Source organism: Bos indicus, chromosome 18, assembly GCF_029378745.1.
Source record: "Bos indicus isolate NIAB-ARS_2022 breed Sahiwal x Tharparkar chromosome 18, NIAB-ARS_B.indTharparkar_mat_pri_1.0, whole genome shotgun sequence".
NCBI classification, from domain to species: domain Eukaryota; kingdom Metazoa; phylum Chordata; class Mammalia; order Artiodactyla; family Bovidae; genus Bos; species Bos indicus.
Window position 1 is genome coordinate 32,639,283 of NC_091777.1, and position 23,247 is coordinate 32,662,529.

General features: G+C 36.0%; 1 pseudogene; it reads right to left on the reverse strand.

The window, feature by feature from the left end:
• Positions 1 to 20,122: 20,122 nt before the first annotated feature.
• On the reverse strand, positions 20,123 to 20,530 carry LOC139177352 (large ribosomal subunit protein uL13 pseudogene; annotated as a pseudogene).
• Positions 20,531 to 23,247: the final 2,717 nt, after the last annotated feature.

Sequence of the window (23,247 nt, forward strand, 5' to 3'; positions counted from 1 at the left end):
TGTTGGGAAAGGAGTACATCAAGGCTATATATTGTCACCCTGCTTATTTAACTTAAATGAAGATTACATCATGCAAATTGCTGGGCTAGATGAAGCACAAGCTGGAATCAAGATTGCTATGTGAAATATCAATAACCTCAAATATGCAGATGACACCACCCTTATGGCAGAAAGCGAAGAGAAACTAAAAAGAATCTTGATGAAAGAGGAGAGTGAAAAAGCTGGCTTAAAACTCAGCATTCAAAAAATGAAGATCATGGCAAGCAATGGAAACAGTGATAGAGTTTATTTTCTTGGCCTCCAAAATCACTGCAGATAGCAACTGCAGCCATGAAATTAAAAGATGCTTACTCCTTGGAAGAAGAACTATGACCAAACTAGACTGCATATTAAAAAGCAGAAACATTACTTTGCCAACAAAGGTCTGTCTAGTTAAAGCTATGTTTTTTCCAGTAGTCATTGTATGGATGTGAGAGTTAGACTATAAAGAAAGCTGAGCTCCAAAGAATTGATGCTTTTGAACTGCAGTGTTGGAGAAGGCTCTTGAGATTCCTTTGGAGATCCTTCGGTTTCATTGGCAATCAAACCAATCATTCTAAAGGAAATCAGTCCTGAATATTCATTGGAAGGAGTGATGCTGAAGCTGAAACTCCAATACTTTGGTCACCTGATGCATAGGAATGACTCATTTGAAAATACCCTGATTCTGGGAAAGATTGAAGGTGGGAGGAGAAGGGACAGAGAGGATAAGATGGTTGGATGGCATCACCAACTCAGTGGACATGAGTTTGAGCAAACTTCAGGGATTTGGTGATGGACAGAGAAGCCTGGAAAGCTTCAGTCCATGGGATTGTAAAGAGTCTGACACAACTTAGTAACTGAACTGAAGTGAACTGAAGAACAAAGGAACGTGACTGTTCACATATTCCTTTATATACTTTCAAGACTAAAGCAAGTGAAGAACATGATATGAGTGCTGGCAGGTATGCACTTCAGATATAGTTGTCTCTGAAAAAGGAGCATTCAAGGTGTGATTGGAAGGAGTATGTAAGTATCAGAATAAAACTCTGTTTTAAAGAAAAGAAAGGAGGTATGAGGAGTGAGAGAAAGTGCTTGCTGCGGAAGATGTGTATCAGCAGTCACCCAGAGTGTCCTCCTTCATGATGCCTGCTTCTGGGCATTTTTACTGCTTTTATCTCTAATTTTACCATTTGGATAGTTTTTGATGCCTTGGTCTATTCAGTGGATTTATTCCTTTTGAAATGTACAATATAGGATAATGTTCAGTGGTTTTGTTTCCTAGAGACCTTGGTTTCTGTGTTTGAATTCCAGGTCTACCGCTTATTATATGTGGCTTTCAGTTCAGTTCAGTTCAGTTCAGTCACTCAGTCATGTCCAACTCTTTGTGACCTCACGAATCGCAGCACGCCAGGCCTCCCTGTCCATCACCATCTCCCGGAGTTCACCCAAACTCATGTCCATCAAGTCGGTGATGCCATGCAGCTATCACATCCTCTGTCGTCCCCTTCTCCTCCTGCCCCCAATCCCTCCCGGCATCAGGGTCTTTTCCAAAGAGTCAGCTCTTCGCATGAGGTGGCCAAAGTATTGGAGTTTCAGCTTTAGCATCATTCCTTCCAAAGAACACCCAGGACTGATCTTTAGAATGGACTGGTTGGATCTCCTTGCAGTCCAAGGGACTCTCAAGAGTCTTCTCCAACACCACAGTTCAAAAGCATCAATTCTTCTGCGCTCAGCTTTCTTCACAGTCCAACTCTCACATCCATATATGATACTGCATTAGTCATTACCCCCCATATCCTGATCGGACATCTTGTCAGCTCTAGGTTTAGATCAATAAAATTTTCTAACATGTACTTGGAAGCTCAAAAAAAAAATCCATTTTACTGTTGGAAAAATAAGCTTCATAATGAGGTAAAATTCTGATTTTGTAGATGACTTGTTTAACCTCTGCTAAAGACAAAAATATGATTTACTGATTTTGATTCTCTAGTAAAAAATCATGTCACCTTTTAATAAGCAACTGATTACCAAATGCTGGGGTCTTCAGTCTCATAAACAAGGATTATGGTTAAAACATATTGAAAGAAGAATTTAAATATAAAAATCAATAAAAATATGTAAAAAGTAATATAAATCAAGAGTAAAAGCAATTCATTCTTGAGGCTTTATAATAACATTTATAAACTATTCTCAACCCGTTGCCTGTTTCTGAATAGAAAAGAGCAGTATTGAAAAAATTAACAAAGCAAGTGTGGTCATAAATAACTAAAAAAATAATCGTAATAGCTACCATTTACTGAGTACTTGGAAGCTCAGATTACTACAAAGAACAAGTTGTACTTAGCATTGAAAGCATTCCAGGCAGGAGACTTATTCTTTTACATAAATTATCATATTTAATACTCAGCAATCCTTGGAGCTTTGAGTTTTAATGCCCACAATTTAGAATGAGGAAGTGGAAACTCAAAGAGGTTGACTCATTGTGCCAAATCACAATTAATATATGATTGAGTTTAGATCATATTGAATTCTAATTTTGGTGATCTTTCCACTAAACTGTGCTGCCTCTTCCAAACACAGAAAAATACTAAAATAAATTCTCTCAACTATCTTGTCCATTGGTTGAGCATTAATTATTTTTTGAGGAGAATTGTAGGTCTTTCTTTTTTAATGGATCATCCCCAAGGTGGTCCTCAGCTATTGCTCAGGGTAGAGTTAATAAGTGCTGGCATTTAAATTCTTGCATATTATAGCAGAGACTGTATGACTGAAAGCCAGGGCTTGTTTTCTGTGAGCAATGTTTAATCAAAAGTGACCCATAATTTCAAGCTCCAATGCCTACCCCCACTTTATTAACCAGACACTTGTTCGTTTTGGAGCCTCTTCACTCAGGTTTAAAATACAGTGGGTGATCCTTAGAGAGGCTGTTTCTTTATCCCCTATCCTCTGGCTGCCCTTTCTAAAAGCTCAGGAAAGAAACTTCCATCCTTTAGTTTCTTAATCTTCCATACTTATGACAGATGAGTCAAAAAATATTAGACTGGCTAGTGAGGGTTTGCTTAGAGGAAATAAAGAGTTTGTGGTATATTTATGCACATACATGCATGTTTGTCTGTCTGTATGTTCTGAGAAGGAGCAAGAGAGCTTTCAGTTCCATTATTATCAAAATGCAGCCTTTTTTCCCAGCCTATATCAAAGCCACCTTCCTGTTCAGCCCAGTATTCCAACAGAATTCTCTAGCATCTCAGCAAAGCGGGATACTGTAACTGACTACAATTCAACAGGGTGTATTCTCCATTAAACCACATGGACAAAATGTACAGATTCTGCCCAACCTCCCCTGTGACTATATAAACATCAACATTTAAATTTATATATATATACACACACACACACACACACACACACATACACATAAACTAACCCTATATCAATAAAGTGGTGCAGTTGCTCACAATATTTTCAAATTATATGCCCACCTCCAGGCATCTTCCCTCTTCTCTTCCCTTTATTCTTACTTTTTCCCTTCCTTTCAATTTATTTGTATATGTTACTTTTTTATGTTACAGATCTGCTTTTATTAAAGGCTTGAAAGAGTAATTTTCACCATAGAACAGGATATAAAACAACCAGAGGACTGTCTTACAACTAGAGGGAAACTGACATCCAGAATAACATATGGAGAGATGGTTAGCTATATTTTATGGAGGAAGAATTGACAAGAGCTAAGAAGCAAGAGAAAAAGAGAAGTGCAAACAGGGAAAGAGTCAAGGAAACAATCCAAACTGATGTCAGCTTTTTTTCCCCCCAATTGGGCCACTGTATGTTAAACTTTTGAGTGGATTTCTTCAATTTATGCAATCAGGAGCAAGAGACCCCTTTGGCTTGCTGTAATGGAAGATACTGGCAGGCATTGGTACCTTGTGCTTCTTCTGAAAACAGTGTTTGAATTTAAAAGGCCAAAAAGTTTGAATCCTGTTATTATATAACTCTGTTTGTCACCTGTGAAACATCTTGTGAAAGAAATAAATCCCCATTGTTAAAAATGATTAGTGATGCAAATGCAACAGGTTCAAAAAAAAAAAAAATAGTTATGATCAACCTTGTAGATTTATCAGGATTTTGAGAGTCACCTGTGTCAAGGAAAATGCCTTTGTTTTCCCTACACATAACTCAACTGGGAATTTAGAAATACTGAATTAATTTGGACCCCTGTATTGTGATTTGTCAGCTCAGTGTATCAATGTAGAGAAATCTAGAAAACCCCACTTGGGTTCATTCCATTTGTCAGTTACTGACAGTTTCCTTCAAACTCTTCAGGCATCCAAGTGTGCTGTGCTGTCCTTAGTTGCTCAGTCGTGTCTGACTCTTTGCGACCCCATGGATTGTAGCCTGCCAGGCTCCTCTGTCCATGTAATTTTCCAAGCAAGAATACTGGAGTGTGTTGCCATGCCCTCCTCCAGGGGATCAAGCCCAGGTCTGCTGCATTGCAGATGGATTCTTTAGTATCTGAGCCAATAGTAAGATGTTATTGTGATGGTGTTTAAAAGAAATCAAATGTTCTTTAGATTATTAGCCTAGGATCAATCCCAGACTTAAGATATTGAATTAAATTACTCTTCTGAGGTGACCTTCCTTTAGGATTGACTCAGAAGGACTTCTGCTGGTAAATAAGATTTGGAAGTTAAAAAGTTTTTGCCTGTTTCATCTTGGTTTGATACCAGAACTATTATTCTGTTGGCTCCAGCTGTAGTCCTCTTCACATTTCTTTATGTCCACAGATGCAGTCAGCCTTAAAGTCTAACTCCTTCTCCAGTCCATCTTTCTTACTCATTGTTGAATAAACAAATATTTATACACACCTGTATATTATAGTGCTGATTAACAATATTAATGATAAGATTAATATTAAAAGATAAAAGGGAAAGAAAATGTCAAAATTCAACAACAGCAGCCATTCTTAGATAAATTTTGCAGTAAACTGTCCCTTTTGTTAATTTCTCAGTTCCCTTATAATACCACCATTACCTTCCACAGTCCTTTCATAAAAATCTCATTCTACTGAGAAGTAACATTGAAAGAACTTGGGCTCTTCTCAAGTTCAATGCTGAACTCACTGGTACTCATGGTGGGTTAGAATCTTAGATTATGCAGGATATTCTAGGGATTTAGGGGCTGTCAAGTAAAATGATAGGACTGCAAGAGACAGTAAAATGTAACAAGCTTTACTGAGTGATGCTTGGGTACAATTGAATGAGAAAGAAAGTTCCTTAGAGTATAAGACTATCCAGAAGCCTATGACAAGGACACCAGAATGGGGAACCGATAATGGAACTCCTGGAGGAGAGGGAAATGGGAGATAGGCTTTATATGTCAAGATGATATTGCTGAGCTGCAAGGCAAGGAGTCTGTGCCAGACAGCTCTAAGGGTAGGAATGATTTGGTTTCTTCTAATTACAAGACTATCTTATTGGTGGCTAATGATGCTGGGTGAGGGATGAAAAACAAGCAGACTCTAAATAGTTAAAAATTTGCTTATTTGGGTTGGTTTTTAAATACTTGATGTGTAAAAATTTGAGTTTTTTACCTGCAGGCTTTTGAACTAATGGGTCTCAATCTGCAGTGAAGAAATAAACAAGTAAGCTGGGACCAACACACAGAGGCCACCATTGGATTATTTATATAGCAGATTCATAAAGAATTCAGACAATCAGAGGCTGACACCAGGTTCCTAGATAAGGACAATTGAAAATATATTCTGTTCCTTTTGTTTTTTAAACTTTAAGGGAAAGAAAGGGGTGCATAATTTGGAAAAGGCTGGGGCTAATATATCACTATTTATCAAATCTTGGTGAAATGATCCTTAACTGAGTAATATTTGGGCATCATAACATATGACTCTCATGCCATTATCAATATTGAGCAATTAATAGCATATCTTAGAACTGATCCCCTGGAGAGGGGAATGACAACCTATTGTAGTATTCTTGCATGGAATATACCATGGACAGAGGAGCCTGGAGGGCTACAGTCCATGGGGTCTCAAAGAGTCAGACACGACTGAGCAACTTCCACAATATTCCTTTTGGAAGATAAATAGGAATGCCATATTTAAAGCAATGGCACCCCACTCCAGTACTCTTGCCTGGAAAATCCCATGGATGGAGGAGCCTGGAAGGCTGCAGTCCATGGGGTCGCTGAGGGTCAGACACGACTGAACGACTTCACTTTCACTTTTCACTTTCATACTTTGGAGAAGGCAATGGCAACCCACTCCAGTACTCTTGCCTGGAGAATCCCAGGGACGGGGGAGCCTAATGGGCTGCCGTCTATGGGGCCACACAGAGTCGGACACGAATGAAGCCACTTAGCAGCAACAGCAGCAAAGGACTATAGCTACTAAAAGTGTCTGGGGAGCATTAACTTGCAGTAAATACTAAACCAACTTTAACAACTTGGCCTCATTTGCTCTTTCATTTAAGTTTCCCATCACTATACATCGAACAACTTGTCTAGCAGTCTCACAAAACAACCCATTTGGATTTATTCATCATCATTTTTGTGTTTTGATTTTAAACAATCTTAGAGCTAGCAATCTATCAGTGCTGTCTTGGGATGCCTTTATGTGTCTTTCTTAGTAAACTCTTACTAATGTATCAGAGTGAACTCATTTGTTGCCTCCTCCCTCATAAAGTTTTCTCTGACTGTCCCAGGCAAAATGAATAAATGTTCTCTCTATATTTCCATAAAACTTTACTCATGGTATTTTTACAAGAATGTTCCTGCTTCATATTATAATCAATTTGTTATGCTTTTGATACTGTAGACTCACCTCTTCCTATTTCTTCAAGGGCATGCCTCTCATAAAATTGAATCTCTATCATCTAGCATAGAGTCTGACACACAGAGACACTTAAGATTTGCTATATTAATGAAGTGTATTGATGTTAGTAACACTCTAAAATGTTTACCCTAATAAAATATGACTAGTAAGTTGCACTAAAGGAGAAATAATAATTATTTTTTTATTTTATAAAAGGAATGCATTCAGATTAGCAAAACAATATAAAGCAAATCCTTGTAAGTGTCATGAATGAACTCCATAATATATAAAAAATGTGGTAATATTTCAAAATATTCTGTGACTCACCTTTCATTCTTTGGGGAAAGTAGAACTAATTGCCCAGAAAGTTCTGTCCCACAATTCAATACAGGAGTTCCTTTTTGGATGGCAGCAATAATTCTCCATGTCATGAAAAACCAATGTCATTGGAATTTGCCCTTGAGAAGAATCTGACAATTGTCAGAGTAATGGAAAAAGTCACTCAGGGGCATATCTGCGATTGCCTGTTACAGATGTGAGTACATCCACTTTACCTGCACATGCAACTTCTAGAATTTCTTATAATTTACACCATCTGTTGTTCTGGATCCTTTGTTGATTTGTGCATCATTTGGAAAGCAGAAGCAGAACACCTGCCTTCACAGATGTTTCAAGGTTTAACCTGATGCCCAGATGTAAACTGATTTAAAAGAAAAATAATTGGCTAAATTCCAGGTGAATAAAAAAATGCAACCTTAAAATTTCCATACACATATTAGATAATCAGGGAATGGTTTATTCAAGATCTGCAGACCTAATTTCTTTTTTCTTTTTTTTTTTTGGTTGCAGACCTAATTTCATTTTTAGGTTCATTCTGATTACCTCGGTTCTTTTTTTTGTTATATAGAATAAATTTCTAGATCAGACTTCCCCTCTCATAATATCAAACACAGAGCCTCAATCCTGGAGTAAAACCTTACTTGATGGTGTACACACATACATGAAAAACCAAATGTTTTCATATTATCTATGAATGCAAATTAGGAAGATACTGGCACTCTCTCATTCTTCTCATCATGAATGTCACCTATTCATACAGATTTCTTTGGTGAAACTATAAAATAATCATAATCTGCAGGTAATATCTCATGTATATCATCCATTCACACTTTGCCATTTATCACACTTTGAAATTGTGTTTGTTTTCTTGTTTTATTTTCCATATGTTCCATGAAAGTTAAGCTCTAAGAGAGGCAGACCTTTTCAATCTTGATCACATCAGTATTTTCAGTTTTGAGAAACATGTCTGATAACTAGTAGGCACTTAACAAATATTTATTCAATGCATAGAGAAACTATATAAGAGTCAAAGTAGGAACAAAAATGACATATCTGATTTACATTCATTCATTCTTCTTTTCTGAAGAATCTCTGTCCAAATTAAATGGAATATGACCTGCATAAACAATTTTAGATTTCCAGTAGCCCCATCAAAAAATGAAAAACAGGTGAAATTAATGTTAATGATATTTTTTCTAGCCCAATAGATTAAAAATATTAACACTTTAACAAGTAATCAATGTAAAACTATGTAGACATATTAAATATTCTTGTACCAAGTTACAAAAATGGTGTGTATACTTTGTAATCATACCACATCTCAACTCAGATGAAACACGTGCAAAATGCTTTATAACCACGTGTGTGGCTAGTGGCCACTGTATTGGACAGAATGGATCTAGATTAGAGTCTGTATTGGAGTTCAGTGTAAAAATAAGATGAGACAGTAGAACTATTGGTTATAATTTGGGAAGTCTAGAATGGAAAAGTGAGGATTTGAAACAGTAGACAAGTTATGTTTTCAACACAAAGACTGAGTTGATTGGCACTATGCTTAAGGAAAAGTAATGTCATGCGAAGAATTGAGGGTTAGTACCATTCAGTAAGTGAGAAATAATAAGCATTTGAATTAAGACAGTGACATAGAATGAGAAAGACGGAACAGATAAATCAGACTAGGTAAATATTCTCAAGTAGGCATCCATTCAGTATAACATCACAAAATCTTTATATCTATTTTTTATCAATAAATATTTCCAGGTTTCATTTAGAATGATTTGCTGTGATAATAGCAGTTAAGAATTATGAATCTTTTCACTCATAAAAGAAGTCTTCTTGTACCTTTAAATTACAATCAAATGACAGCAAACCTGCTGAAAAGCAAATTGATGAATGAAATATGAGCATAACATTTAAAAAAATCGCACCTCATTATATCAAACTCAGTTGGAGGCTTAAAGTTAGAAGTCCTTTTTGAGACTAAATCTTTATGTTCAACAGAATATAGGAGAGACTCCATAAAAACAGTGATTTGCCACCCAAATGCTACACCTCTCATCTCTGCTCATACAGAGTCAACAAGTCCAAAAAGATTGCCTCAGACCTTATTTCTTGTGTAAATGCATAACATTTCTGTGGGCCTATAATGTACCAGACATTGTTTAAGCATGTTACCTCACAGAGAACTTAGCTACCTACCTTCCATCTCATTCCATCTCAGTGTCAAGGGATTTAAAGTTCTTTTTTCAATTTATCCCTTTTTACTAAAAAAAAAAAAAAAATGTTACTATATGCAAAAGACTATAAACTGCTCTATGTATAGAATATTTAATATATGGTGTTTTGTTTATTCTTTGCAACAACCTTATAATCTAAGCACCATTGTTCACATTTTCCAAAGAGAAAACCAAGCCTGAAAGATGTTAATTAGCTTCTCAAAGTCAGAGCAAATGAAGTAGAGAAGGGATAAGAACACCATTGATATGGCTTTTTAAAAACAATCATATCAGATATCCTTTACACTATAAATAATCCAATTTAAGGTGACCATCTTCAGGGCAATGCCTATGAGAGTTTCAAAGAAGAGATTGTCAGTAATGTTAAATTCTACAGAGAAATTAAGGAAAGTCAGAACGGAGGACATCTGCTTAATTGCATTTCACAAAGAGGTCAACTTTATTTTGTAACTTCTGAAGCAGTATTCTTTTTTATTGATGTATAAATGGAATATGACCTGCATAAACAATTTTAGATTTCCAGTAGCCCCATCAAAAATGAAAAACAGATGAAATTAATGTTGATGTACAAAGTTGGGTTAGTTTTATGTGTACAGCAGAGTGATTCAGTTATACATATATATGTATCAATTATTCTCCAGATTTTTTCCCTTATAGGTTATTATGAAATATTGAGTATACTTCCTTGTGCTATGCAGTAAGTTCTTCTTGGTTATCTATTTTCTAGATAGCAGTTACTCTCAAACTCCTGATTTATTAAATGCTTATTCATATGTTACTTTATATGTTACTCTCAAGCTCCTGATTTATTACTCCTCCACTTTCATCTTTGGTAATCATAAGTTTGTTTTCTGTGTTTGTGGGTCTATTTCTGTTTTATATATAATTTCATTTTTATCTTTTTTTTTAAGGTTCCACATTTAAGCAATGTCATTTAATATTTGCCTTTCTCTGTCTGACTTACTACATTTAATATGAAAATATCTGTGTCCATCTATGTTGCTGCAAATGGCAATACTTCATTCATTTTTTATGGCTGAGCAATATTCCATAGTATGAATATACCATATCTTGGAATGGGAAAGAAGGAAAATAGCCAGTCATTGTGAAGTAGATGTTGATTGAACAAAAGTTAATATAGATGAGATCGTTCAATGGGATGAGATGTAGATGAGATCCCTTGTTCGATGGGAATGTCTAAAACTCCTCCATCTCTATGCAACTACTGTGATTAGACTTCTCAAGGAATTCATTGAAAATATTGGTGATAATATAAATTGTTTTAATTATTATCCAATTAAAGCCTGATCTACTGGATAGCTGTAGATATTCACAGTCAACGGTGACTTAAGAAGCATTTAATATAGCACTTCTATTGAAAAACTTCCATTTTCTCTGGTATCTAGGAAGAGCATGGAATTTTGTATCCTGGGTTTAAATGATCATCCAGTATCTTTTTATTTATTTTAATTGTTAAATGGATGAAAAATATTTTAATTGTTAAAATTAATATAATGCAACTTTTGGTGCTGCTCTGAGGTTGGAAAAGAAGCACTACATATATATGTGTATATATAAAGAATAAGTTATATATTTTATATAATATATCATGATTTGTTGATATAGTATCTACTTTCCCTTTCCTTTTCCATTAAAAAAAAATCTAGTAATGGCCCATCCACTTATAAAACAACTATATGGAAGGCAGCTATGCTCATCACTGTACCGCCAGCTCTTTGTTTTTTAGACATCATAGTTATTCATGCTTAACTCTCAGATTCCCTAAAAATACTTTTGAAAAAAAATTCTTATAAGAGAGAAACAGCTACTCAATAACTTATATCCATTGAAATAAGATGTCATTTTGCAAAAGCAAGGAGTCTCAGTAGCACCAAAGAAATTTTTTAAAGTTGAATATTTTATGGCTCCCATTCACCCCCAAATCAAAGTCTTTTCTATCCTGAACTATTCAGGGAAATTTATATTATTTATTCAGCAGATGCTTTTAATTTCAGAATCAGTTTTGTACTAATTATTTCTTACTGACTATTTTTAGTGATATGGGATTATCATCTCCTTCACTGGAAATACTAGGCTAATTAAAGCAAAAAAAAATTATTGTGTACATACATGTTGAGTAAAATCTAGTCCTCTGAATAATATTAGACATTAACATTTAGTTTGTATTGATATAAACTGATGAATTTATGTAAATGAGAGAATATTATTTATATAACAAGAAAAATATAATCATCTACTCACATATTAAGATCTTATTAGTTACTGTATTTTGCAGGTCCTTCATCATATCACCACCCAAACATGGGGGTTTTGTATCATTGCACCATCATTTACTGGTTTACTAAACTTCCTTTAGCCCCAGTTACTTCCTGTGCACAAAGTGTTAATTGTGATAGCCACCTCACAGCCTTATTGTGAGATTCAAAAGGGATCCATGCGCAACATCTTGGAATTGTAATTTGCCACATAATCATAAACATTAGCTGCTATTATTTAATAGCTTTGGGAATTCTATAACATAAATATATTTGATGCATAGTTTAGGAGATACAAAGCAAAAATTAGGAGCTATGGAAAAAGAAAAGGCAGTTATCATGAATATAGCAGATCTTGTTGCCAGTTTTATGTGAGTGAAGTTATGCATTCTAATTTTTTTCTACAAGCCTAAATAAAATTGACATTTAGAAAAGTCACAGTGACTTGACTCATTGATTTAGATCAACTCTAAATAAGTTGTTGTTTTTTTTTTTGACAGAGACATTTTAGCCATTAGCAAGTTTGACTCTTAAAAGGCCCTGTCTCCATGGGTGAAGATTTACTGATATAAGGAACTCATATAGGGATCAAGTAGGAGCCATTATGTGCAACAAAGGCAGGAAAATGAATAAATGTAGTACTATTCCTATTATAATTACATAGCCAAAGCTAATGCATGTGTATTTATGTAAATGATCAGATATTATTATCACATACTGGATGGATAAGCTTGTGATTAGTGACACTTGTGAAATTCAGAACACTAATCATAATTACTAGCAAGACAGTCATATGGAAATTAGTTAGCCTTTGCACTATAATACATTATGAATTAACACATTATTCTTGGCTTGCAGTAAACTTATTTCCCAAATCGATATAATTTATTTCATTAAACAATTTAAGCAACCACAACCCTTAGATAAAGTTTTGGGGATCGTCTGGAAGTAAGCCAATGTCAAGATTAGAAGGTAACAGTTTCATTATGCTCTTAATCATTATCTGTGTGTTTTCCTAATCTTGAGTTTATACAGATTTATATTCACTTTCCTAGGTGGCACTAGTGGTAAGGAACCTGCATGCCTGCTGATGAAATGCAGGTTTCATATAAGAAATGCAGGTTAGATCCCTGGGTGGGGAAGATCCCCTGGAGGAGGGCATGGCAACCCACTCCACTATACTTGCCTGGAAAATCCCATGGACAGAGGAACCTGGTGGGCTTCAGTCCAGTGGGTCGAAAAGAGGCAGACATGACTGAAGTGACTTACCATGCACTCATATTCAGTTTATGTACTTACAGAGAAAAAGACTAAAAAAACTATGTATCCTGTGATTTATAAAGCTTTTAGTCTGCCCTGGCATGAATACATATACTTAATTCTTTAAGAATGGTGAAGAATGCAAGAGAAATTTTCAAAGTTATGTTTTAATTACTCTGCTCTAGCACAAAAGGAGTATTTTTTTAATCCAAGTTCTGAAAACTCCTTATAAGTAATTATTATACATCTCTACATTTTTCCTTTTTTATTTTTTTATTGAAGTACAGTTGACATACAATATTATATGTTTCAGTTCTTTTACATGGTGATTCAACATTTATATACATTACAAATTTACCACCATCATAATTCTAGCAACCATCTGTCATCATACAAAATTATGACAATATTATTAATTTTCTATGCTGTACATTATATCCTGATGACTTATGTTATAACTTGAAACTTGTTGTTTTCTTTTTTTGTGGCATCTTTGTCAGGTTTTGGTATTAAGGTGATGGTGGCCTCATAGAATGAGTGTGGAAGTTTATCTTCCTCTGCAATTTTCTGGAAGAGTTTGAGTAGGATAGGTGTTAGCTCTTCTCTAAATTTTTGGTAGAATTCAGTTGTGAAGCCATCTGGACCTGGGCTTTTGTTTGCTGGAAGATTTCTGATTGCAATTTCAATTTCCGTGCTTGTGATGAGTCTGTTAAGATTTTCTATTTCTTCCTGGTTCAGTTTTGGAAAGTTGTACTTTTCTAAGAATTTGAAAGCTACAGGCCAATATCACTCATAAACATAGATGCAAAAATCCTTAACAAAATTCTAGCAATCAGAATCCAACAACACATTAAAAAGATCATACATCATGACCAAATGGGCTTTATCCCAGGGATGCAAGGATTCTTCAATATCTGCAAATCAATCAATGTAATACACCACATTAACAAATTGAAAAATAAAAGCCATATGATTATCTCAGTAGATGCAGAGAAAGCCTTTGACAAAATTCAACATCCACTTATGATAAAAACACTCCAGAATGCAGGAATAGAAGGAACATACCTCAACATAATAAAAGCTATATATGACAAACCCATAGCAAACATTATCCTCAATGGTGAAAAATTGAAAGCATGTCCCCTAAAGTCAGAAACAAGACAAGGGTGCCCACTTTCACCATTACTATTCAACATAGTTTTGGAAGTTTTGGCCACAGCAATCAGAGCAGAAAAAGAAAGAAAAGGAATCCAAATTGGAAAAGAAGAAGTAAAACTCTCACTGTTTGCAGATGACATGATCCTCTACATAGAAAACCCTAAAGACTCCACCAGAAAATTACTAGAGCTAATCAATGAATATAGTAAAGTTGCAGGATATAAAATCAACACACAGAAATCCCTTGCATTCCTATACACTAATAATGAGAAAATAGAGAAATTAAGGAAACAATTCCATTCACCATTGCAATGAAAAGAATAAAATACTTAGGAATATATCAACCTAAATAAACAAAAGACCTATATATAGAAAACTATAAAGCACGGGTGAATGAAATCAAAGAGGACACTAATAGATGGAGAAATATACCATGTTCATAGATCAGAAGAATCAATATAGTGAAAATGAGTATACTACTCAAAGCAATCAATAGATTCAATGCAATCCCTATCAAGCTACCAATGGTATTTTTCACAGAGCTAGAACAAATAATTTCACAATGTGTATGGAAATACAAAAAAACTCGAATAGCCAAAGCAATCTTGAGAAAGAAGAATAGAACTGGAGGAATCAACCTACCTGACTTCAGGCTCTACTACAAAGCCACAGTCATCGAGACAGTATGGTACTGGCACAAAGACAGAAATGTAGATCAATGGAACAAAATAGAAAGCCCAGAGATAAGCCCACACACCTATGGACACCTTATCTCTGACAAAGGAGGCAAGAATATACAATGGATTAAAGACAATCTCTTTAACAAGTGGTGCTGGGAAATCTGGTCAACCACTTGTAAAAGAATGAAACTAGAGCTCTTTCTAACACCATACACAAAAATAAACTCCAAATGGATAAAAGATCTAAACGTAAGAGCAGAAACTATAAAACTCCTAGAGGAGAACATAGGCAAAACACTCTCCGACATACATCACAGCAGGATCCTCTATGACCCACCTCCCAGAATATTGGAAATAAAAGCAAAAATAAACAAAAGGGACCTAATTAAAATTAAAAGCTTCTGCACAACAAACGAAACTATCAGCAAGGTGAAAAGACAGCCTTCAGAATGGGAGAAAATAATAGCAAATGAAGCAACTGACAAACAACTAATCTCAAAAATATACAAGCAACTCCTACAGCTCAATTCCAGAAAAATAAATGACCCAATCAAAAAATGGGCCAAAGACCTAAACAGACATTTCTCCAAAGAAGACATACAGATGGCTAACAAACACATGAAAAGATGCTCAACATCACTCATCATCAGAGAAATGCAAATCAAAACCACAATGAGGTACCTTTGCATGCCAGTCAGAATGTCTGCGATCCAAAAGTCTACAAGCAATAAATGCTGGAGAGGGTGTGGAGAAAAGGGAACCCTCTTACACTGTTGGTGGGAATGCAAACTAGTACAGCCACTATGGAGAACAGTGTGGAGATTCCTCAAAAAACTGGAAATAGAACTGCCTTATGACCCAGTGATCCCACTGCTGGGCATACACACTGAGGAAACCAGAAGGGAAAGAGACACGTGTACCCCAATGTTCATCGCAGCACTGTTTATAATAGCCAGGACATGGAAGCAACCTAGATATCCATCAGCAGACGAATGGATAAGAAAGCAGTGGTACATATACACAATGGAGTATTACTCAGCCATTAAAAGGAATACATTTGAATCAGTTCTAATGAAGTGGATGAAACTGGAGTCTATTATACAGAGTGAAGTAAGCGAGAAAGAAAAACACCAATACAGTATACTAATGCATATATATGGAATTTAGAAAGATGGTAACAATAACCCTGTGTACGAGACAGCAAAAGAGACACTGATGTATAGAACAGTCTTTTGGACTCTGTGGGAGAGGGCGAGGGTGGGATGATTTGGGAGAATGGCATTGACACATGTGTATTATCATATGTGAAATGAATCGCCAGTCCAGGTTCGATGCATTATACAGGAAGCTCGGGGCTGGTTCACTGGAATGACCCAAAAGGATGGTATGGGAGGGAGATGGGAGGCGGGTTTCAGGATGGGGAACACAAGTACACCCGTGGCAGATTCATGTAGATGTATGGTAAAACCAATATAATATTGTAAAGTAATTAGCCTCCAATTAAAATAAATAAATTTATATTTAAAAAAAGAAACTTGTACCTTGATCTTAATCCCCTTCATCTATTTTACCCAACCTCACAGTATCTCTGTCACTATGAGTCTGGTTTTGTTTTGTTTTGTTTGTTCGTTTTTTTTTTTTTTTCCAAGACTTTTCATGTAAAGTGAAATCATGAAGCTTTTGTCTTTTTTGTCTAATTTCACCTAGCATAATACCATCCCATAATACTAGGTCCATCCATCTTGTTACAGTTATCAAGCTTTCATTCTTTTATATGGTTAAGTAACATGCCATTATAAATATACCACATCTTCTTTATCAATTCATCTATTGATGGACACTTAGGGTTTTTTTATTAAAATATATTGGCTATTGTGAATAATGCTGTGATAATAGAGGGCTGTATATATCTTTTCAGGCTATTGTTTTTGTTCTATTTGGGAAAATATCCATAACTGAAATTTCTGGATCATATGATCGTACTATTATTGTTTGAGCACCTCCCTACTGTTTTTCATAGTGGCTGCGCTACTATGTGCTGTGCCTCCTTCTTAGCGTTTGTCACACAGGGCGTGTGGGTCTGACTAGACCACATCTCCACCCCTCCTATTCATCTCAATGCGGTTCTTATTCATTATATCCTTAGTCCTAGGAAATGTGTTCTGCTAATCTTCAGGTCACTCTCAAGAGACAGCTGTTCTATATGGAGTTGTAGTTTTGGTGTGTCCACTGAAGGAGATAAATTTGATCTTTCTGCTCTACTATCTTGAGCCAGACTCCACATCTCTTCATTTTAAAGTTATTTGAAAATGCCTTTATCATTCTGCAATAAAAATGATAAGGTATAATCTCTCTTTCCCCCTCTCTCTTTAGCTTTTTTTTTTTAATTAATAATAGCTATTTCTCACTGGAACAATTTTTGTTTGGCAATAAATTTGAAGACATTTCCAAAGTCAGGGGAAAAATGAGGGGAGTAGGGGATTACAAAATTATAAAATGCAAGTTGTCTTGTTAAAGCATAAAATGATTGCAGCAAATGCCACTCCAGGGGAATAGTGCCTTGCCACTGATTTTTGCTAATGGAAACACCTGACTGACTCCAAGGAGAATGTTGCTTCATGATCACTAGGGCGATACCATTATTCAGAACCTTAGTATGATTTTAACACTAAGGAAATAGTTTTATGGCCAATGATGCTAAGTTCTCTTGGGCAATGAACAACTCTTACAAGATTCAGGAGTATCAGGTAGAAGGATCTTCATCCTTAAATTCAGACTATGAATCTTGATTATTATTTTTTTTTTTTAAGAGCTTAAACAAGCAACTAAACTTTTCTGAGTACTTTGGGGTTTTGAAATTCTCTCTTAGTTATTCACCTAGATAACCTAATAATTATGTATTCATGAAAAAATTATTTATTGTTTAATTTGTTAATTCATTCAGGAAATATCTGTGTAGTGGCTTCCATTATATTAATAAATGTATGGCAGCTCTATGAAAGTTTTACTACTGACTACAAACTTTAGTTTAGCTGATTGGTCATAACATTTGTTTCAACATATTGACATATAAGTCTTCATTTTCACCTAGTTGGATTGTATACTCTAGGGCTCCTATATGAAGATAGGTTGCCCTTTCCCAAGATTATAAATGTATATTTCATTAGAATCCTAGAGTCTGTCTAACAGGTCATATTTTTTATTTCATAGCATATTTTCATGTTACTGATTCTGTGATATTTGTTAGCACTTTAGTAAAAATTGTGTCACAGTTTCTAATGAAAGCATCTTATGTTATCTCTCTGACATACTGATATCCATTAATTTCCCAACACTTTCTCTGATATACAAAGTGTAAAGTGCTGAGCAGAGTGCTAGGGGAGGGGGCATTGTGGTGTATCTGACATTAGCTCTCATTCTTTCATTCACCAAAGAAGTACTGAGGCATGGATATAGTTTATTCTAGCCCTGGATATATAAAGATTAAATAAGTCAAGATCTATATATTTAGAATCTTGTACTTTAAAAAGGTAAGATGAAATATTAGGCAACTACCACTAATACAAGAGATAACATTGAGTTTCTATCAAAAGGGCAGCTCAAATAGTAACAGAAATTCTTTCAAAATAAAAACCAGTTGCTTCTAAAATTGATATATTTATTTGGCATCCCTCACAGACATTAGTCAAATGTTTCCTACCTAAATAATTTAATGCTTTTATATTAAAAATAAAACAGTATTAATTTGTCTATCTAAATAGGGAACTATCCTGGAGTATATACTGTTGTGCACTGTTGGTTTTGTTTTTGTTTGTTTGTTTGTTTTTCCTTTTAATATGGATACAACCTGGTATGTGGGATCTTAGTTTTTGACCAGGGATGGAACCCTTGCCCTTTGAAGTGGTAGTACAAAGTCTTAACCACTAGACCACCAGGTAAGTCCCATATCCTGGAATATCTAATAATGATATATTCTAAACTACAGATATTAGGTGTCAGTTTACACACTCAGAGAAATAGGTGTAATCACTGTCAGTTTAGGACAAATATAGCTTCTTTGCTCATTTGCTACAGTATAACAACCTCAAAATTAATTTAGGTTTCTTTTTATTTTATCAGGGTTAGCACATAGTATATAAGGACTGAAATCAAAGAGAGATTGTAATAGAGGAGACTTATTATTATTATTTGCTTGGCATTGAAGAAATTTGCAAACCTATCTCCAGTGCACTCCAAGTTTATCTGCAAATTCTAGACTCTTATTTATTTTAAATACTGTATTGAAAAATAATTGCTAACATTTGTTGAAGGCTCACATGAAGAGCTCTCTTCTAGGTTTTTCTGAGGTCTGTCTTATTTAATTCTGAGGATCATCACATGAGGCATTTTTCACAGACGAGAACTCTGAGTCATAAGAAGGTTAAGCAGCCTCTGTGAACCAGAGCCTGGCTAAATTTCACAGTCTGAGATATTTCTTCCCTGGTAGATGAGCCACAAGATAAGTAGTTATGGAGGAGCTACAAGTCTAAATTCTTAACCAACAGTAAGCTGTTGTGCACATGAAACTACTTTGCAGTCAAGTCAGCATATTTCACAATCACTTCTTTTTTGCTTTCTCTGCAGCATCCACACATGGGCCTGCTTAATGTTAACCTACACATGGAAACATGATTTAACTGCAGCTGAAGTGGTACTTTTTCTCCTGCTCAGTGTTACTGCTTCTGAAGGAAGAAGTAACTTTCTGTGGACTATAATGCACAATTTTTAATACTGTATTATACTTGTATGCTTCAGAGTTCTTAAGAAATTGACAGTGTTCATCTGATCTTTGTCTTGGTACTAGGATAGTGTGTGCAGTAGACTGTAATGCAACGGAACTAGTAACAGAATGAAACTTGAAGTAAAATATGCCTAAACAACCATTCCTCCTTAAATGAGTCATATAATATATTGTATATTATATCAGTCTAGTTTAAATCAAAAGTGCAACTATCAAATATGTTATTTTTAGAGCAACTTTAAGATAAAGGTAGCATGTGACCATATTCAATATTTCTTAGGAATTTGATTGGTAGAAAAATGGCTTCATTTGTAGAAATTATTATGTTTTTATTTATTAAAATTTGATGCCCAGTAATTTCATATTAGTGCTCAATACTGTTCTGAGGTTGGGAAAAGTACCAAATCATTGTTTGGAATCTTAATTGAGGATCTGGATACTAAAAAATTTTCAAATGTATGAGAGCACAATAATGGACATTATTCCTGTATATACATTTTATATTTTACTTATTTATTTTGAGGAATAAACTGTCAATTTTATTGGGCTCAGACTAGAAAACTGTGGGTCTTGAGGACCTCTGTGAATTTGTCAGTTTTCTTCTGTATGTTCTTTTCGGCCTGCTTCCATGGCCTCATAAGTTGCTTTTTCTGATGATGGATCGTGGCCTTCTCCTTTCTCTTCTCCTCCAGGGTGACTGTTACCACCTGGTACTTCCAACCAACCTCATGAGCTGGGTGGCATAGGTAGGCAAACTTCTGTGTAGGCTTTAGACACAAAACCTTGAGGGCAACAGCGACCACCATTTGCTTTTTCTTGTCATAGGGTGGCAGGATCCCAGCAAACATCTTGAGGTGGTCCAGGGCATCCTGGCCTTGCTTGGTCTTGTGGAGCAGCATGTCCCCCACGGCTGGGACTCAGAAGTGGTAGGGGCCACGAGAGGGGTTGGTGTTCATTACTTGTGGAGGAAGGCCAGATACTTCAACTTATTCTGTAGAAACTGCCAAAATGTTGATGCCCTCACAGCACACAAACACAGCCTTCTCACTGACCTGGAAGAACCACGACAGCTGCCGGGTGGCTCAGGAGGTGATCTCAGCCATCTAGCACCAGGACCTGCCCTGCTGCCGTCTTTAACAGTTGCCTAGGCTGAAACCATTTTTTTTAAGTGATTGAAAATATTCTAAAATTTGGGTATGATAAGTTTAAGAATGCGTTCTGCATGTGACTATCTCCAGCACTGTAAATTGAAATTGTGTGGGTCCAAATAAATTAACTAATATGTAAACTTCATGTATTCCTTTCTGTTTCAAAATGCCACACCTAAACTGTTATCCAAAGCCAAAAAAGAGAGTAGTCAAATGAACTGAGAGGAATTATCTGCTTATTTAACTGTTTACACATATAATTTCATGTGTGGAGAAGCTATTTCTGAAAATGTATAGCCATTTTTATCATTTTTTTTTCATTTTATGGTTACTCATAACTAGCTGAGACATTCATGAGAATTTCACTTTAGCAATTATGTTTGTGAGGAAATATATTTACCAGGAAAATTTTTATGTTGTTCAATTATTCATGCATGTTAAGTCTCTTCAGCCGTGTCTGACTCTGTGTTGCCTTATGGACTGTTGTCCTCCAGGCTCCTCTGTCTATGGGATCTCCAGGAAGGGACACTGAAGTGGGTTGTTATGCCCTCCTCCATAATCTTCGTCGAGATCTTCCCGACCCAGGCATTGAACCCACATCTTTTATGTCTCCTGCATTGGCAGGAAGGTTATTTATGACTAGCACCACCTGGGAAAGCCCATCCATAGAGCAGATAGGAAGTCAAGTAAGTTGTCAGGTACTGAACAAATTCCCACTCAAACCTGACAGTCTCTAACTCCCTGAACTTGGGTAAAGAAGAAAGGGATTGTAAACCTTGAGTAGATACTAAGATCAAGCACACAGGAATATGCATTATATGATTGAATTCTATGTGCTAGACAGTCCCTGTCTCCTCTTAGAAACCTCCCATGCAGAATAATATATTTTATTGTGTCTCTCCTCTTACATCATTGCCGTCTCAGATATTTGCCCAGTTTATTAGCATGAAAACTGGGATTCAGTCACTTAATTTTATCGTATTGCCTTTTCTGTTTAGTCTTGGCTCTGCATTAGCTCTTGCTACTACTAGTTTACTTAACAGGGGGACATGGACTAATCATCAGCAAAAGTGATTGCCTTACATAGCCAGGAGATAAAAAGGTTTTAATCAATACTTATTATTGATTATTTGTAATTGTCATTTAGCCAGGGTAATTCACTGGGCTTTCAATCCTCCTCTGCTAAATATGCATGTGTCAGTATAAGTATACTTAGAAACACATACTAGAACTAACATTATCTATGATAAATATACCTTTCCAGTTTTCAACAAATATTTTTGGGAATGGAACATTGATTAAAAAAAAAAGGATGAGTTAATCATACTTGTTATTGATCTGTGCATGCCCCCCATCTGGTTTGATCAGTTTCCTTTTCATCTCTCTCCTCACATGTCTCTCGTCTTCTATTGACAATGATCCTAAAAATTTTAATGTATATTTGTTAAAATTGTGTGAATATATTTAAAATTTACATTAACAACATTTAAAAAATTTTTTTTGCTGATTAATATGGTTTTAAGATCTATGCTTGGAGAAGGCAATGGCACCCCACTCCAGTACTCTTGCTTGGAAAATCCCATGGATGGAGAAGTCTATGGGGTCTCTAAGAGTTGGACACGACTGAGTGACTTCCTTTTCACTTTGATGCATTGGAGAAGGAAATGGCAACCCACTCCAGTGTTCTTGCCTGGTGAATCCCAGGGATGGGGGAGCCCGGTGGGCTGCCGTCTCTGGGGTTGCACAGAGTCGGACACGACTGAAGTGACTTAGCAGCAGCAAGATCTATCCTTGATGCTGCTTTGTCAAACTCTAGTACACTTCTCCCTGCAACATTTTGTTTAAGAACAGCTACTCAGTTCAGTTCAGTTCAGCTCAGTCATCTCCGACTCTTTGCAACCCCATGAACTGCAGCACACCAGGCCTCCCTGTCCGTCACCAACTCCCGGAGTCCACCCAAACCCATGTCCAGTGTGTTAGTGATGCCATCCAACCATCTCACCCTCTGTCATCCCCTTCTCCTCCTGCCCTCAACCTTTCCAAGCATCAGGGCCTTTTCAAATGAGTCAGGTGGCCAAAATATTGGAGTTTCACCTTCAACATCAACCCTTCCAATGAACACCCAGGACTGATCTCCTTTAGGATGGGCTGGTTGGATCTCCTTGCAGCCCAACAGACTCTCAGGAGTCTTCTCCAACACCACAGTTCAAAGCATCAATTCTTCTCTGCTCAGCTTTCTTTACAGTCCAACTCTCACATCCATACATGACCACTGGAAAAACCTTAGCCTTGACTAGATGGACCTTTGTTGACAGAGTAATGTCTCTGCCTTTTAATATGCTGTCTAGGTTGGTCATAACTTTCCTTCCAGGGAGTAAGCATCTTTTAATTCATGGCTGCAGTCACCATCTACAGTGATTTTGGAGCCCAGAAAAATAAAGTCAGCCACTGTTTCCACTGTTTCCCCATCTATTTCCCATGAAGTGATGGGACTGGATGCCATGATCTTAGTTTTCTGAATGTTG